Consider the following 15455-nt stretch of genomic DNA (forward strand, 5'->3'; position numbering starts at 1 on the left):
TAACCATTTAGACTCTGAGATATATATAGTTATATACATATATTTTCTATAAGAGTGTATTGTAGTGTTAGTTTGAGCAATACAAGTAGACGATATCTCCAGGTAACAATTCGTTTCCTGCATACACCTTAAGATTGGTGGTCCCCGGGGGAAATTAGCTTCGGTTGGTATTTATAGAATTTATCCCTCAAATATTAAACGGAGAAAAGTTGGGAGAACGGAAGTTTCGACTAAGATGTTTCACTTGTTAAGGGGAGGGTGGAAGTTTCAGTTTTAATCGACCTGAATGACTTTTAGTTCTCTGAGGTGTTTTTTGTATTTTGCATGATTCTAACGAGTTTTGATTAAGCTATTTATAAAGAAGAAAAAAAAATGTAAAGTAACAGCCTGTACATTTCCCACTGTTGAGATAAGGCCTCCTCTTCCATTAAAGAGAGGGTTTGGAACATATTCCACCACGCTTTTCTAATGCTGGTTGGTGGCAGAATTTCGATGAAATTGGACACATGCAGGTTTCCTCACGATGTTTTCCTTCACCGCTGAGCACGAGATGAATTATAAAGACAGATTAAGTACATGAATCAGTGGTGCTTGCCTTTTGTTTGAACCCGCAATCCTCGGTTGAGATGTACGCATTCTAACCACTGGGCCATCTCAGCTTATGAGCTGAGATGGCCCAGAAGAAATCTTGATAAGTATCTATGCTTAACCAAGATTACGCTTTATTGTTAAACCACTATCTTAAATTTGTGTATGTGGCGTGCTTATAAATGTGTGAGTGAGTGAACGAAATTGGATAGTCAGTCCCTATGGTAATATGACGTTAAGAAAATGGTTGTAACTCAAGTATTTTAATACAGTACAAACTTATACAAGCAGTGCTCTCTATGACGTCACACGCAGTCGTGTTTGAACTATCAATTGTGAAATACTAGGACTTATTTAATGTATTGGTTGTAAGTGCTACGCGAAGTGAAGAGAAGTGAAACTGAACTAGTTAATGATTCTAAAAGCGCAGGGAAATTCTCGAAATTACTTAAGATAGATCCTCAGCAGGTCTCTCCCGTGGCGCAATACGGTTCCTCTTCGAAAACTGACTTTCAAACTTAAATTAATTAAAGGAAAGTTTAAGTTCTATCCACGTGATGTTTATTTGCGGTTTCCCCCCCAATGTCACTTACAGCCTAGACGAGTACCAGTTTGGTCTAGACGATAGCAGTGCATATACACGCTGTTTATATTTGCGATAGCAAGATGCGCACTCTTGAGATCGCATATTTGCATTGAGTAAAAAATAAAAAATCTAAATATTCAAAATTGGCTGTCAATGATAGAACAATTGTCTTCGAGCGATTCAAAGATTCAAAAGTGTTTCGTTAAGTTAAAAGTATGTATGTATATTTAACTTAGAAACGAACAGTGCGATGTATTAAGAGCCGAGATGGCCCAGTGGTTAGAACGCGTGCCTCTTAACCGACAATTGCGTGTTCAAATCCAGGCAGGCACCTTAATTTGTGTTTATATCCATCTCGGTGAAGGAAAACATCGTGAGGAAACCTGTATGTGTCTAATTTCATAGAAATTCTGCCACATGTTTGTTCTACCAACCAGCATTGGAAGAGCGTGGTAGAAAATGTTTCGAACCTTCTCCTCAAAGGGCGAGGAGGCCTTAACCCAGCAGTGGGAAATTTACAGGCTTGTGTATGTGGCGTGCTTATAAATGTGAGTGAGTGAACGAAATTGGATAGTCAGTCCCTATGGTAATATGACGTAAAGAAAATGGTTGTAACTCAAGTATTTTAATACAGTACAAACTTATACAAGCAGTGCCCTCTATGACGTCACACGGATGTTCATGTATTATAATTAACTCGTCAGCGAATTAGTAATGAGATTTGTTTTTTATCTTTTTTTTTTTTAAATTCCATAACTCATTATTATTCCAGTAACATTTGTGTGGCGTAAAAAACTTTACCAAAAAGCGACAATAACTCCCTTTCCAAGTGTAGTTATTCCGGGATCGCTCAAAGGGACCCTTGTATCACGGTTTTTGCCTCGCTAACCATAGTTGACGGCTTGATAAAATATTGCTGATTATAACGCCCTTCAGCGTCTCTTTCCGGAACAATATAATTTGGGTCTACAGGGTTGGTGTAGAGGTTTGTCAAAGTTAATACATTGATGGGTAAAACTACAGCTTTTGGTCATATACATGTTAAAAAAGATTATTGATGGAAAATATTTCTTTTTGATCACATATTCGCAAACTAAGTGCCCTTTCTATTCGGACAGCCGATCAGTCATAATCGGAAGAGATAAGCCTCAAGAATTTTCATGATATTTGAAGATTAAAAGAGCAACACTGCCATCTTCGAATAGTTTTTTTTTTATAATTATCTAGTGATTTGTTCGAATAGTTTTTTTTTTATAATTATTATTTAGTTCCTTGACATTTGTAATTATTACGTATTGTATATTATATATGGTTTGCGTTGATGAATGAGTAATTTAAAAATAAACATGGAAATTTTATGATTATCAAAATTTGTTTTTTTTTTTAATGTTGTCGGTTTTTAACTGTCTTATATAAAAGAAGAGGGTTCGGTTATATAAATTAAATAATTGTTTTTGCAGACCTCTGCCTGACCTTTACAAATCTGCTCAAAAATATGAACAGATTTGTAAAATCCTTTTTTGTTTGCGAACCCTATGGTTCCCGTATTGATCAGATTTGAAGAGAAACGCCCTTAAGAGTGACAAAATACGGGATGATTTTTTTATGGACTTATCGCACTGAAGGAGCGCCTGTAATAGTCTTTCAATAGCCTTATCGCTAAGAGAAGAGATGTTCTTTGCTCAGCAGTGGAACATGAATGAACTGTTATTTTACTTATTTATAAAAAGAAAAGAAACAATTGCGATTTCCAGGCAGATTCTTAATTTTCTAAGAGGATTTTTAAAGTGTTTTATATTGCTTATCTATGGTCGCGATATTTAATATCTTTAGAAAGTAACTAAATTACAAATATTTGTTTTGAATTATATTTTTAAGGCATCCACTTCATATCCTACTAATATAAATGCGAAAGTTTGTAAGAATGGATGGATGTATATTTGTTACTCTTACGCGAAAAATCTGCTGAACGGGCTTGGATGAAATATTACAGTAATATAGGTTGTACATCAGAATAACAAAAGGCTACAATTTGTAATGATTTTATGTAATTTGATCATAATATAATGATAGATATCAAGTACCCGTGCGAAGCCGGGACGAGACGCTAGTATTTCATAACTTCTGAAAATTAATTCAATCAATTTATCCTTTAGATCGGATTAGGTATGGCATTTGTTCACTTAAAGCTACTGTTATTATATTAGATCATTCAATTTGCGTTCGACTCAAATATCGTTCATATTAAATTATTTCTGAAACGGAATTCAATCAAATCATATTAAATATATGTGACATTTCTTCGCACATATTTTGAGGAAATTGTATTGGATTATGTTATTTGTATTTGACTCAGATATCCTTCATAAAGCCTGTTAAGATTGCTTTACCGTTTCATTGCAAGAACGAGACGGCAGATTGCGTAACGCTACGATAGAGCGGGATGCGTAGACTGAGTGCCCTGTGGCGTGACTCGTCTGGAATCGTGAGCCTAAAGTTAAAACGCTGGCTTCTCATCTCCCGGGAATTGTCTCCGGCTATCTTCTTTCGAATGATGGAAATTAAATTACTCGTCTTTCCGAGTTGAAAAATTATTCATTTAATTTTTTTTTTATTATTTTCGCCTGACGTCAAATTAAATAAGGTAGACTTATTTGTATAGTTTATCTTTAGATAGTATTAAGATTTACCGATTTTTTTGTTGATACTTTTTATGATCCTTAGATTCGTCATTCGGACCGGGGGTCGGTTAAGTTAAACGAAATTTTGTAACAGTTCAGTTCACTGATGAACCGAGAAGGATTATTTTTAGGAGAAAGTTATTACTGCTTTCAACACGTAACTACAAAGGCAGATGAGTCAGTTTCACCTGGATCGTTCTGTTTTCGATACGATAATTACCTTCATGACTTAATTATTAATTTGACGTAAGGAATAGTTAATATTTCCTACAGCGTCATTGTCTATGGGTGATGATGACCACTTACCATCAGGTGGCTCATATGCTCGTCCGCCAACCTATTCCATAAAATAAATAAATAAATTATAGATACAAATTGACACCGCCACAAAACATGTAGTGTGCTTAAAACAAAATATAATAATCAAAAATCACAAATCAAAGGGTTTTTGTTGTTTTTGTATGATCGTTAAGTTTAGTACAAGAATAGCTCGAGACACAAAGTTGAACATCGAAAATTCCATACTGTATTATGAGCAAGAAATAAAAATATCGTATCGTATATAATTATGGAGATATTTATTTTAAAGTTTGAAGAACACTTTATACTTTAGCATATTTTAAAATTCAAAGTTCAGTCTAGACATATAGAACCTCATGTATATACATCGAGTGTACGGTCCACGTATGGAAGGATTCAGCTTAGAACGTTACAACAGACGTATCATTTTGAATGTATTTCTCAGGTACTTACATGCTTACCAATAATATGGTATTTTTTAAATCTTTTTATCGTGTTAATTCATGTCTTGAGAAGTTTATTTTTTGTTTTTTATAGAAACGGTTTGCTTGTTAAAGATTTTATCTTAATAATAACTATAATATAAAACAAAGTCGCTTTCTCAGTCCCTATATTCTCATGTATGCTTAGGTCTTTGAAACTACTCAACAGATTTTGATGCTGCTTTTTATTAGACAGTGTGATTCTAGAGGAAGGTTTTTGTATATAATTCATGGACAATATAGTAAAGAAACACTGATAATATTTTAGAAGTCTGTAATGTGATGTCGTAAATAAAGAAATTCTGTACTCTATTCGTGGGTCGCTAGTTATTTATAACAATTAATATTTGAAAACGAAATGATCTTTGTTATAACGAAGTTTATTTAACGCGGCTTACAGTTACAGAGTTGATTTGCAGAAATTTTCACATGAGGAGAAATCGTTATGGAGTCGAGCTAACCTTTTCTTTCGACGGTTTTATAGATATACTTATTTTGTAACTTTTTTATGTTATTAATTCAATTATTTACATCCGATTTTTAATAACACTATTATTTAATTATTCTGCAAAATTAATATTTCATTGAGTCTGATAATTATTTATTTATGTAAAAGTTATACCATCGACTTATCACTAATTACTAAAAAATTATATTTAATGTGGATGACATTCAAGGTGATTCATCTTTATAGGTGTAAACAACATTGAATTTTATACATAATATATAGTAAAGTGTGTGAAAGACGATATGGCTAGAAATATGGCTTGTGTGTCTCACAAGTCGGGCAGAGAGGTATGGAAGATGAAGACTTGCTGCGCCGACTACAAATAACATTGGGATAATGGCAGGAGTTTGAATGTATTTAGTGAAAGTAACTTCAGTCCAACTGGTCCACAACGCCTATCGTTTTTTCATTTCATTTATTTTATTTATGCTTCGATATATCATCACGATCAAATGACTAGAAATTTTAATGTAATTCAACATGGTGTTCATACTTAGTGCCTTTACCTTGTTTTCTTAATTACATTACTAATAAATAAAGCTATTGTAAAAAACTCTAATACTCTAACTCTAGTTATGCGCGAGTAATATGGACATAATTCTGATATTATATTTGGAAACATAATAAATACTAGTTGACGCCCGTGGCTTCGCTCACGTTAAGGGCTGACCATCAGTCATAAAAAAGGCATAAAAAAGTAGCTTATGTACTTCTTTGGAGCCTATTTATTTAATATTGATGATATTACTATTGTCTTTTGTAAATGTTGCCTAGAAAAAAGCTCATAAGAATAGTCTGCATTTACAATTGACAGACCTTAAAAGTATGAAAAAAAACAAATCTCGTTCTTTTTTCTAAAGTAGCGAAAAATTCATCGACGTGGAATTTATGACAGTGCATAAACCTTCGTTTATTTTACTTATCTTTTAAAGAAATGTCAGCTTAGTATGCTATTAAGAGTACAGTACAATATTCTTGTATACATAAACGTATTTCATTAAATTATATCTTGTACGAAATAATGTAACATATACTCGAAAATAGAACATGTGATGTGGAACTTTTTTTCTCTTTGGTTATAATCGATTTCTAAACTAAGGTTGAATTTTTTTGGGTAATGTTTTTTTTCTGTATTCTACATTATACATTTCTAACCGGCTTAAAAGAAAGAGTACATTCTCAACGAAAACGACTTGCTTATTTACGTAGTTTGATTACATATGAAATACCTAAAAACGTACAAAATTCCGTCATATTTTGTCTCAAAAAAAGTTATTTCGATATGGTCCTATTACAAATGGAAACCAACCGCGATAGTGGTTTGTTACGACTATATGCTTTTAATACTTTCTTCATAATTATCTAAAGGATTCAATTGAAGTTTGTATATCCAGTATCATAACGTGAGTTGTTCGTTAGGGTTTTTACGAACAAAAATGTATAAAATGTTTGTATTCATATAAAACGTAACGTTATCTACCAAACTCGGTAGCATAAAACATCAAAAGACTAAAGCCAAATGCTTCACACAATTGATTAAATTGAGAGCGATTGCAGCATTCGTCGTCAAGGTGAATGATAGTAGTCTAGACTTGGCGCCAGATGTATTCGGCGTACATTGGACCACGTGGCGTACAGTGAGTACAGAATTCGAAATTCGAAAGATTACGAATGAGTTTTAACTTAATCTTCCTCAGCTTATAAGTTTGTGACAGTAACAGAATTGTATTCGTAATAAAGGTATAATTACTGAAGGATAGATAGGACGAAACTTTAGGCGAAAAGTCCGCGATCCTCAAACGCGTATTTTATACTGAATTATTTGACGACTATGATATTTTTTTATGTATGATTTATTTTAAACGCTACAGAAAAATCGTTTCTGTAGTGTTATTTACAATTTTTATGAATAAAAAATATTACATACATTCGACGTTCATTTAACGAATTTAAATTTTTTTTATCAAATATCAAGACTCATCTTATATTTATTGTTCTAACATATATTATTATTAAAAAAAAACAGTTGGCATAAGCTTTCAACTTAATAAGTGAATATTGCACAAGTAATCAGTAAATTCAGTTCAATGTAAGCGTTAATAATATCACAACGCGCTCGTCGTATTTCTTCGTATAACATTAAGCTCGCATTAGGGTTACCAAAAACAGTTTTGTCTAGACAGAACTTATTATTCTCAATTTGTAAAGGTATTAGAAAAGTCAGGCTAGACCGTAACATTTGAATTATTGATCATCCCTCAGATTGTGTAACGTCACCGCGTTTAGGGAGCCACGCCAGCGAGGGGTTGCTAATATGTGCTCAGTAATTTTATCTCTAAAGTGTTAACCCTAGTAAATTGCCAGCTTAATTTCGGGTTGAATAAATTGTGGACGTTTTTGTTCATGCTAGAATTTCGATTCTAATCTACTTGTAGTATATTATGCGGCGTAATGTGCATGTAATTAGATTCCAGAATAGTCTTTGGATTAAATGACAACGATCTCGCTCTTGATTTTTTTTAATCTCTTACAAATTGTTGTATGAAAATAACTTTTGGTAATTTAAAAAAAAACCAAAATGATAAAATGATTATTAAAAGTTTGGCTATTTAAGAAATATTGATGTTATGCGTGTATATTTTTATCAGCTAGAGTTACAATTTCCGGAAGATTATTTCTGGTTTTTCCTATATAAACAATTAACCGATAATAAGCTTATTATGATTAATACTCTGATTTATCGATTTATTTCTTGTGTTTAAATGTGTTTGAGTAATTGTTACTGTTTTAATTAAATGCCTCGTCAGTCTATTAGCTAGATATAACACTGCAGTTCACGAGATCCTAGCTTCAAACTCCATGTTTTGCCGATTGAAAGTTATTGAAGCTTTCTGTTGTTAATGAATATTTTTAGTAACAGCACGGAGGCTGAAGATAGCATTGTACAATCGTACTTCGGATAGTAATTTGGTCTGCTGGTGGAACAGCTGTTGGTCTCACACCCGAATTCATTTCGGTCTTGTCAGACTTGCAGTGTGAGCGAGTAGAGACTGCACCTGCGTTTACGAAGACATTTATGCAATATAATATGTCATGTGTAATTGTCTAGGCTCTTTGAAACAAGTTACTATGGCCATAATCGGTAAGGACAACATCACCATCACAATTTTACTATTCACAATTTTACACAACTTTTACTTTGTATAAAAAATACACATTGCGTTTCAAACGAAAACAAATAACGGTGTTTGAATTACAAGTGTAGATTTATTTACATTAATGCTAGTTGTGTTCGTTCAGCTACAAACGATCGGTTTGAAAATAAACGAATCGTACTTTTTTGTTTCGGTGAACGCAATCAGTATCACTTTCGATGTGATTCATTCATTTTCGGTCCAGTGGCAGTACGCATAGTACGACACAACTTAGATGTAGCATCGGCTAAATTGGTAAAACCGTTCACATCCGAATTAAGCACGCTCTCCTAAATTATCAATATTTATTTCTTGTGTGAATATAATTTTTACTTTACCAAACGTAATAACTTGTAATATCAATATATTCGCCAATTTGTAACGTCTATTTACATGTTCTTGCTTTCTCGGGATGGAACTGATGCAAATATCTATCGCGACGATAATATAACAGCGTCGAATGGCGCGATATGGAGCTATTGGTTGTATAAATCGGCAACAATCGGTTTTATTGAATTTGCCGATGCTACATCTAAGTTGTGTCGTACTTGTTAAAATTTCACCAAAACATTATACTCTATATGTGTAATGCCTCGTCCCTCGTCGCACCCTCTCAAACAACAGCACGATGATACCTTGCCGTCCCCTGGCGCTGTTTACTTGTCTGCGGTCGTTTCGGAACATGTTTGTCTGTTAAACGAGTCGTCACTCGATGATAAATTATATCGTAAATGGTATAGAATCTATTTTTACTACCAACATGAATTTTTCAATTCATTTTTGAACTGAAATTGTTCTTAAGATACCAAATTAGTAGTGAATATTAAATATAATGTTTTTTGAGAGTAATTTTAAAAGTAATTAAGACTTACGAAATAATACTTCATGTATTTTATATAAATTTAACATTTTTACTTTATGCCAAGTATATGTTACCGTTAAATTGTAAATACCGTTAGGATACAATATATATATCTTGCTAGATTATAAATATGTCGAAAGATTGTAAACAAAGAATCGTTCATAATATTTCGCTTAGATTAGTATTTATTAATATTTAACTGATATTTATTTAAATAAATTATATTATATTAATGATATATCTACCGAAAAAATACGTTAAATTATAAACTCATCATCTAATGTAACAAATGTTATTCGATATTACGGTCCGATATCGTCACCATACGCATGGTTTAAAGTCTACTTGCTTACCGTATGGACGATTTAACCTAACAATTTTCTTTATCGGCTGTAAAAATATTTACAAGTTAAATCATCAAGCTATGATTTTAAAGTATTTAGTGGGTGTTACTAGCCGATGAATGTAAAGTATGTGAGAACGCTCTTTATGGTCACATCACATAACTAAACAAATACCGAAAAATTAAAATTCGCTTTAAATATTGTGTGGAAAATGCAGCCAGCTTAGTACGGCTCGAGAATAAACAATGGTTTTCAGCTGGTTTCTTTGAAATTATGCAAACTCAACAAACACCTTACACATGCAAATATTATTAGATGAGAATTGTTTTCTTTTATTTTTTTAATTCTTTTGTCTCTTTTTATTCATAAAATGGTTTGCTTAGTTTTCTCTCAAAACAATAAAATAAAGACTTAGCACAAAATAAAATAAGTTTTGCATCACGATAATGAAATCAAAATAAACTTTATTCAAGTGGGCTTTTACAAGCACTTTTGAATCGTCATTTAACCATTAAGTGAAGCTACCACCACTAAAATGATTCAAATATGTTTTAAAAAAACTTCATTTTAACTCTTTATAAATTAATATGTAAATAATTTATGTTTATATTGTTATGAAGATACCCTGTTTTATCATAACAAACATACACTGCATAGTTTCACTTATAGGTATCTAAAATTATTTTCAACTGGATAACACATTGTAATTATATATTATTTATTTATTCAATAAATTAATTCTTAATAGTTTTTTAAATTTTGTATTAGATAAACATCATTATAAGCAAGCTTTTCTTTTTTACTTCTATCGATTAACGATGGGTTGGAGTCGGCTGTAGGAAATGCAAATAGAATGTCATTAAATCGCAAATTAGTTTTAGAAACTCTCAATACGGTATGTAAAGTTTCTGGGTTTTTTGCATTAAGTTTTTACGACTGACTCTACATCTCGTAGCACTGTCGTAGACTGTAGGAAATATATATTATAAATGTCAAAGTAACTATATATAAGTGCTTAATTTGTGTTTATAATTCATTTCGTGCTCAGCAGTGAAGGAAAACATCGCGAGGAAACCTGCATGTGACAAATTTCATAGAAATTTTGCCACGGTTGTATTCCGTCAACCCGCATTGGAACAGCGTGGTGGAATATGTTTCAAACCTTCTCCTCAAAGGGAGAGGAGGCCTTTAGCCCTGGAGTGGGAATTTACAGGCTGTTGTTGTTTTTCTTAAATTTTCGCGATTATTACACATTTAAATAAAACTAATTATAACGGATGAATCGCGTATATTAATTAAATGTTTTTATAACGGATGAATCGCGTATTAATATACGCGATTCATCCGTTATAATTAGTTTTATTTAAATGTTGTTGTTTTTGTTGTAATAATTTCTCTGGTAATGCAAAAAATATTTTTTAGATTGCGTAAATGAAAGACAGCGTAAAAGCTGTCGTTCAAACAGCCGGCATTTAATTGACTTCTACAAGTAGCTACGTACGCGTCAGCCTTCGTGCTTCCGAACGTGAATAACTTCAATTCACGTATAACATTAATTATGATAATCACCCGTGACACAGTGTAGTATCTCGTCGTGTTTTATTCAGTGATTCAACAGTTCATTAATTACTTTCGCTCTACTTTCCTTTCAAACTGCCTTCAGCGCGGCCCGAGTAATAGAGCTTTTTTTAAAACTGTGTTTTTTTGGTATTTCGCATTTGAATTCACAGCGTCTTTCCATTCCGCTTTTTCATTTAAATTTTGAATAAACCATGATGTGCATCCGGATTTTTAGTTTCATACGATTTAAATAAGAGCAAATGAACCAGTAGCTAGAACATGTGGATTTTTAACGAAGATCTTGTGTTCAAAGCTTACAATACTCCCAGTTTTTGATATATCAAATTATGTTTTTTTTTGTAGTTTGTTTTTCTACCACGATTTTTTATTTCATGTTTTGTGTAACATACAAATTATTGCGGATATTTTTGTCATATAATTTAAAATATAAAAGTAACACGAAATCGCTGTTTCCCTTTCAGCTGTGTCCTTTCTAATTATCATGTAGCTATAAACGTTGTATCCTAATTCTGGGGGTAAAGGTTTGTCGGAGTTGAATGACCGAAATTTAGGCATGTTTTATTTTCGGAACAAAATTAATGTAGGTACCTCGTAGCGTAACCTACCTTTCACCTTCATACACTTTATTATTTTAGAACCTTAAAAATTCCCCAATGTGAGCTTACGGCATAACAATTTATTTGTGAGAAATATTTTTTACAACAAAACGTATTTACTGAAGCCATTATTTGCGAATGTTTTGTAACGCCTTACAGATTGTATTAACACAATCATATTTTGAAGCAAGTCCATACTACACAAATAATAAAATGGCCGGCAAGCCCGCAGATGTGGAAACGAAGCCAATTAGGAGGTTCTCCAAATAACAAACGTGTACCCGTGTACATTTCGTAAATAGAAATTGGGTCGCCAGGGATTGTATTGTTTTTTACGAGGCGACTGAAAGTGGCCACGTTATAAATTATGTTTCGTTTGCCGATTTTAGTTCATATTCCGGAAGCATATGGCCTATATTACTGTGCGAAGTAGAAGTAACACATGTTCTTAAAATTTACGAGTATATAAATTGTTAACAAGGACATTTTCAATTGTATCTGTGTAATGTATGCTATTTTTATTCCATTTTCAAACTAGTATTCAGTTGCGTGTGGTATTATTGTTGACTTCGTCATCCCTTCGATAACAATACTTATCAACTGCTCAGCATATCTTACAGCACAAGTTTTCGTAAACAACTAGCACTTTCTATTCTTTCAAACTTACCTCTTCTCCTTCTTTCCTTCTACTTATAGAAACGGCAATCAATCAGACGTGATATGTAAAAAATCTGTTACGAAACCAAAATCTATTATGAGCTTTAAAATATATTTATTTAAAACACAGCTAAGTCATGCCCGTAGCTTGATAGAAGTAAGTAGATCCTTACTACGTAAAGATCTTAAATATTTACTTCTATTGTTGACTTTATGGTTGTGTTATAAAAATATTAAATATTAATACACATATAATATGTAAATTTAGAAGAATATGTTTATTAAATGCCGAAATATGTTTTATCTCTACGATAAAATTTTATTAATAATAAAGCAAAACTCTACATCGCGTAGCTCTCTACTAGCTACGCTTCGTAGCTTGCTAGACGTCGTATATTACTCGGTATATTTTTCGTACTTTGATAATAATACCTTGTAATAATGATAGAGAAATATGTCTGATATATTGTAGAAATTCTTGTAAGTTTGGTAAAGCAGGAAATGACAATAATATTTATAAATAGAATGTATTTTTCGCCTCATTAGCTGTCTACGGGTGTTTTTCAAACATTCGTTATGATAAGATAATTTATATTTTCTTTAAGCCAGTAATTTAAGATAAGAAAGCTACCGAATTATATTTTACGTATTAGACGAAAATATGTATTCTAATAAAATATATGCCTTCTTTAATGAAAGCTCGACTCTATAGGGCTTAAAATATTTGTTGGTAAGCTTTGTTCTGAAAAATAAAGGTGATATTGAAAAACCTTTCCCTGGTACTAACTTCATACTTTTTTTCATTTTCTATTGCGAAATTATATTTTATATGAAATTCCTTTTTTAATATGTCGCTAAAAATGTTTTTTATCTATGTCCGTTCACTTGGCAACTGCCGCTTTGTTCAACTAGTGATTAACGCGTGTTGCACAGACAACAAAGGCAGATTATAATTTTATATATTATATTTATTTTTATACATATTTTTTCCGAACATTTTTCGTTTATACATATATATTTTACAAGCATTTTACATATTTATTAATAACTGGCTGAACCTACGGCTTTACTCTCGTGAAATTTATAAAACTTATAACAAACCGTCTACCCTCTTTCACCCTCTCCATAATGGCTGTATTAAAATAAGTAGCGTTGTAAATATATGTTATAGATTATGTATATATTATTTTAACGTCACGCCACGTCTTTCAAGAAGTCGACAAGCTTGAAGTCCTGCGAAAATCTGCCGATGTTGAGCAAACATTTTAAAGTAAAATGTATTGTATTGTGAGCCCGTGGATTTTGTAATTTTTTTTATTGTAATTAAAGAAATATAAATAATATTGCTGCATTGAGACGCATCGGTGACTATTCCTACTTTATTTAAAAATATTCCGAAGACAGTCTCAAGCTCCAAGATTATAAATAGACCGGACTTACCAGTCTGAGTCCAATTATGCGAATATTCGATTATTTCTCGATTTAATTCGAATAATCGGCGTTCTACTGTAATTATAAAAATGTCTATGAAATATATTTAAATTAGAACTTAACAGATAATAATTAAATATGATTATGTAATTATTTTAATTGTTATAACGTATTGATTAAAATCTTCAAATAACTATAATGTAACGAAATTGGGTGGGACAGAGATAAAACGGGTACCTAAACGTAGCCGGTCCCTCCTTAATTGCAGTCATAAATTCCTTCATGACGTCGGTTCCTTTGTAGCTGTCCTTGTAAACCCTTTTGTCAAACAAGATTATGGAAATCGCTTGATAATTACTAAATTAAGTTCTCTATCTCTAGTAATGTCAAATTAAACAAATCTTAGATGGAGGGGATGAATTTTCTTATAATTATAAATACCTAAGTTTATTTCATAATGCAAACACTATATATCAACTGGTAAACTATATTCAATATAATAAATTTAAAATATATTATATGAACCGAAATGGCCCAGTGGCTAGAAAGCGTGCATCTTAAATGATGATTGCTTGCGGGTTCAAACCCAAGCAAGCACTACTCAATTCTTATGTGAATAATTTGTGTTTATAATTCATCTCGTGCTCGGCGGTGAAGGAAAACATCGTGAGGAAACTTGTATGTCTAATTTCAATGAAATTCTGCCATATTTGTTTTCATCAACCTGCATTGCAACAGTCGGATGAAATATGTTGCAAACTTTCATCTTAAAGGGAGAGTAGGCCCAGCTGTGGGAAATTTACAGACTGTTAATGTTTCGTGTCTTACCAACGCCAAGTTCATTAATAAGGACTACAATGCTATAATTTGTTTAATATTGCATATCGTTCAATTCCAAACCTTCTTATATGTATATATACATCTTTATATATGTAGATGTATGTCTCACTTACATTTCCATACATAGAGCATGTCGTGTCAAAAACAGACATTAATGTGCCCATGCCCGGTCCAGTAATTGCTTAGTTCATTGACACTCGACATCGCGTTGGAAATGGCTGCCTCTATTTACGTAACAAGAAAATAGAGGACGTTAGAAGAGGCTATTTAAAGAAGGCACATTTTCGTATATATGGTTCCTTATTGTTTGTGGAAATACGAGTATTAAATATTAAAGAATAAATTAGGTTCGAATATTAACTTAAAATAGTAATGAGCCTATCGCATAGTTTTACAGACGAACTGTGGTGAAACGTTGTAAATTTTTATGGAACCGATCAGGGACTAACTTATGCCTTAGTACATGGACCATATAAACTTGCTACTACTTTTTTATGCGAATTTCTGGGAACTAAGATGTTATGTCCCTTGCGCCTGTGAATACACTTGAGGTAATGTGGTAGTGTGCTTTTTACGAAATAAATATGTATACATGGAACATGTAACAAAAAATTTTTTTTCTCAATTTTTGTCTTCGTGTCTTTTCCGGCTTATCTCAGGAACGGCTGGACCAATTTTGACGGGACTTTCAAACAAAATGCGATAAGGCGTAACTTAGGCTACATCCATAACTCTTTTGTTAAATTTAAATGCACACGAAGTCACGGATAGCTGGTATATTTAATATATAGCTAGCATATATAAT

At 32.3% G+C, this 15455-nt stretch overlaps 1 protein-coding gene across 4 annotated transcripts in view; it reads left to right on the forward strand.

Annotated features, from left to right (window-relative positions):
- Positions 1-15455, forward strand: part of LOC124536978 (stress-activated protein kinase JNK) — a 113605-nt gene that overhangs the window by 22716 nt on the left and 75434 nt on the right. The gene's annotated exons all lie outside the window — the stretch shown is intronic.

Source organism: Vanessa cardui, chromosome 17, assembly GCF_905220365.1.
Source record: "Vanessa cardui chromosome 17, ilVanCard2.1, whole genome shotgun sequence".
Lineage (NCBI taxonomy): Eukaryota > Metazoa > Arthropoda > Insecta > Lepidoptera > Nymphalidae > Vanessa > Vanessa cardui.